This window comes from Microtus ochrogaster, unplaced genomic scaffold (assembly GCF_000317375.1).
Source record: "Microtus ochrogaster isolate Prairie Vole_2 unplaced genomic scaffold, MicOch1.0 UNK35, whole genome shotgun sequence".
Lineage (NCBI taxonomy): Eukaryota > Metazoa > Chordata > Mammalia > Rodentia > Cricetidae > Microtus > Microtus ochrogaster.
In genome coordinates, this window is record NW_004949133.1 from 1,668,160 (window position 1) to 1,672,577 (window position 4,418).

Below are 4,418 nucleotides of genomic sequence, written 5' to 3' on the forward strand. Positions count from 1 at the left end.
GAGAGAGAGAGAGAGAGAGAGAGAGAGAGAGAGAGAGCTAAGAAATAGAAACGGCATGAAAATATATCAATGTATGGCTCACCACTATTAATTCTTCTACATATGAAAGACAGAGACTCTGAGAACATGACACTAAAGGGCTGTTTAAATGGTCAAATAAATGTAGCATTGTCAGAAATAAGGAAGTAAGAACCATTCATGGTGGATAAAGTAAATATTGAAAGATTTTCTGAGTTTGAATTCTTGATAACTTTGACACATAAGTAAAAAAGAATTTTGTACTTGTCTTGAAAATTTGTGTCGCGGAGAAACTTGCCTTGGAGGTAGAAATCTTAGTTAGACACAACTATGTACTATTATACACTTTGTATTAAATATTTGTGTTAAATATTCAGAAACATTGCAAGTTGCTTATGAAATCTCCAGCAGTTTGAAAGTCACCATAGATTTACAGCACTAAAACATTTAAAGGCTATTGAGAATGATTTTGGAAATCAGGCAGCTACTTTATCAAGACATCACAGAATCTATTTTATAATTTTATTAGGCAGGGAAAAGATAAATGGGACTTTAAGTGATAGAAATGACTAATATTTAAGAAGATAAACCCTTATTATTTTACAACCAGCTTGGTAATGGTGGTAAGAGAAAAAAGTGGGTTCAAAGAATATCCAAAAGCTATTCAGAGATAACACTGAAAAGCAGAATAAATGGTGCTGGTACCAACACTAAAAATAAGAACAACACCTAGGGGTTTGAAGCATGGCCAGATTGATGATGATGTTAAACTCCCTTGAGGAAATTTACATCCATACAAATAGAGAACACATACTGAGTACTTACTTTGTGTTGGGACTTTAAGCAACAATAGAGAGATAATAATTATTTTCATTTCACAGATAATCAGTAATAATCACAGACAACGTGCACGGTGGAACTGAAATCTACCTGTGCTACCTGGCACTGAATGCAGATTCTTATACAAGGTGATTATACAGATCACTGAAGGCAGTTATGAATCACAGGACAATGAAGGGATAGGTAAACAATACTATAAATTAAGATAAACAAAATGAAAGGGCAAGATAAAATGAAAGAGATGAAACATAGATACAGAAATTTAAAGAGGAATGGGGTCAACATAGATCATTCCAGATACAAAAGAGCAAGGAGCTCTCTGAAAATAACTACATTAATAAGCTAGAGATGACTTTAGCAGAAGGTATGCTCCAGATATAACAGTCAAAATGCAAATGTTGCTACATTCTGACACAGGGATATAAACATTAATTGTTCCATCTTTAAGAATACAAGAATTCATGAGTTCCAACTATACCTGATATCCCAGAGTAGTGAAGAAAATCAGAACTTCATGTAATTTGGTTTTGTTTTTCTGCTCCAACCCATGTTTTGGAAAGGTAAACCAATACTTTTCATTTTTGTTATAATTCCCTGACACAAAAGAAAGTCACGTTGAGTGTGAAAAGCCATCTCTTCAAGAACCACATAGTTGGAAAGGGGTGGCTCAAAATAAGGCAATACGATGAAGAAGGTGAAGCAGAGAAGATCAACAGCCTTTGAGAGGGCAAAAGATCATAGAAGGCCATTGAGGGCAAGAGACAAGGATAGATGAAATATAAAGAGAAATATAAAGAGTGCTTTAGTTCCAGTGACTAGAATCTTATAATATCTCTCACTATCTCTTTCAAGGCTACCAAGACTTGAAAAAAAAAAACCCACAGAAGATGGAGAAGAAGTGGCTACCCACAAGATCAATTCAGTGTTTTTAACGGTGGACAGCTTTTAAAATAGAGACACCAAGCAACAAGAAATACGGAACAGATTTAGGAGTACATTCAAGCATTTAAATGTCTTGCTATTTGATTTATGATTATGTATTTTCATTTGTAAATTTCCTCATTGCTCTCTTTTTCTATGAAAATAATACTTGAATTTAATTTCTCTAGTGTGAAAAAAATAAATTTTTTAAAGGGATATCATTACAAAATGTTGTATGTAGTTTTTTCAGTTTATGGGTTAACTGCTAGATACTGGTGGTGCATTTGTGCTCTGTTGGACACATAGGATGGAATACACAGAATTTTGTCAACATTGAGTTCAATCTTCTGATTAGAACTTCTATAGAATCATTAGGTTCTCTCTCATTCTGGGGGCTGTTTCTTCTCTCCATTGACTGTTCTCTTTACTGTACACAAATTGAAGTTTTATGAGGTCTCATTAGTCAGTTGTTGACCTTATTTTTGGATGTATGAAGTCCTATAAAGAAAATCATTCTGAACAGAACAGTGTTAGCACAGGCACTAAGGATCAGCAATTAATAAAAGGGACATCATGAAATTGCAAAGCTTCTGCATTGCAAAGGACACCATCCTTCAGACAAGGAAGCAGTATACAGAATGAGAAAAAAGTATTACCAACTACACATCTGATAGAGACCTAATATCAAATATATAAGGTACTCAAAACACCAGAAGATCAATCAAATGAGTAAATCAATTAAAAAATAGGGTGCAAATTGGGCAGGGTGGTATATGCCACCTAGTACTCAGGAGGCAGAGGCAGGCAAATCTATGTGAATTTGAGGACAGACTGGTCTGCAAAGTGAGATCTAAACAGACAATTCTCACAAAAGGAAAGTCAAGTGACTGAAAAACCTTTAAAAGAGTGTTCAACTTTAGTAACCCTCAGGAAAATGCAAACCAAAACTATTTTGAGATTTTATCTTAAGCCCCACTGAAGATCAGTAGAATAAGTGACAGCTCACACTGGTGAGGATGTATAGTAATAAGGGAAACAGCCACCCACTGCTGGTGGAGTGCAAACAGCTTACTTCAGTCTCCTTTGAACACTTTCAATAAAACGTCTTGTTTTATTTTCCTGAGAAGTCTTTTCCAGACACAAAGCCATAAGATTGCATCCTTTGCTCTCTTTAGAAAGTTTATAGTCTAGTTTTTTTTTTCTTTTTATTCTATGACCTGGTTTTTCTTATTTTTAAGATGTGAAATGGTATTTACTTCAATATGAATATGGAATTTGTGCCATCAAAACTATTTTTAAATAGTTTATTCAAAACATGCTTGAATAAACATCCTTTCTCCACTTATTTACTTCTCACTTTTGTCCCAAAGCAACTTTCTAGATTCTTTACTGCATTTGCCCAGTAGTTCCTCTGCATTTTAAATTCAAAACTACACTTTGTCTTTACAAAGAACCCAAAATAATAAACAAAATATTATAATTTTCAATATTTTGAGATATAGAAATCAGCATATAAACTGATACTCCCTTGTGTTGTGAATTATGTCGGTAAGATAAATTACCAGACCAGCTCGAGAATAACAGTTATATTTTAATGGTTAAAAAGGGGAAACTCACGCTACAAGAGTGGGAGGTCCGACATCCTATCTGTCCAGTGGGCACCACACAGAGAGAGCGCGTACCTGGTTCCTCCCAGTTTTTCTACCTGGCCCCAGATAGCCACATCCTAACTAGATGTGATTGGTTGATAGAGTTTCCCCATCATCTCCCCATTTTGTCTAAACAAGATCGATCCAAACCCAATACAACTATATACAATAGGAACAGATACCAAATATAAAATTAGAAACAATAAACAATATTAAGCAAGGAACGCATAACAAGAGTTTTACTAAACATTCTATTGCAAGGAATCTAACTAATGCATTGAAATTAAGCTTGGCTAAATCATGAGGAAGGTAACTACAATTATCTAATCTTCAACTCATCAAAGATCTGAGAAGGGAAGCAATATTACCTGAGTAAACAGGAAGTGCAATCGAGAAACTTCTAAATTGTGCAACAAATGACAGAGACAACTGACTACCTGGGCAATCACACAAAGTCTCATTTGCAATGTTGGAGCAACCAACTTTGGCTACCGCCTAACATAACTGACATACCATTTTCAAAGGCAAACAACTTTTCAAAACTATCTTACCCCGTCTTGGCAGGATATGACAGTCCTGTTTTACCCATTTATGAGTGTGCAGTAACGGGGCATGGGGCACAGGGCGCAGAGCTGAGGGAAGCTGAGGGTGTTGTCTATGTCTGCAGTGGCAGTATGCACAAGGGGTGTGGGGCTGCTGAACTGTAGCGGCCCCACATTTGGGCCCCAAGTGTTGCAAATTAGGTCAGTAAGATAAATAACCAGACCAGCTCAAGAATAACAGTTATATTTTAATGGTTAAAAAGGGGAAACTCATGCTACAAGAGTGGGAGGTCCGACATCCTATCTGTCCAGCAGGCACCACACAAAGACCCAGGTAGCCATGCCCTAACTAGATATGATTGGTTGATAGAGTTTCCCTATCACCCTTGCCTTATAAACATACTGATATATTTTTTTCTTTTTTTTTTTATTGAGAAAAGGAAAAAAA

The 4,418-nt window shown here is 35.8% G+C and overlaps 1 protein-coding gene across 1 annotated transcript in view; it reads left to right on the plus strand.

The window, feature by feature from the left end:
* Positions 1-4,418, plus strand: part of LOC101985497 (interferon-activable protein 205-B-like) — a 41,870-nt gene that overhangs the window by 8,477 nt on the left and 28,975 nt on the right. The gene's annotated exons all lie outside the window — the stretch shown is intronic.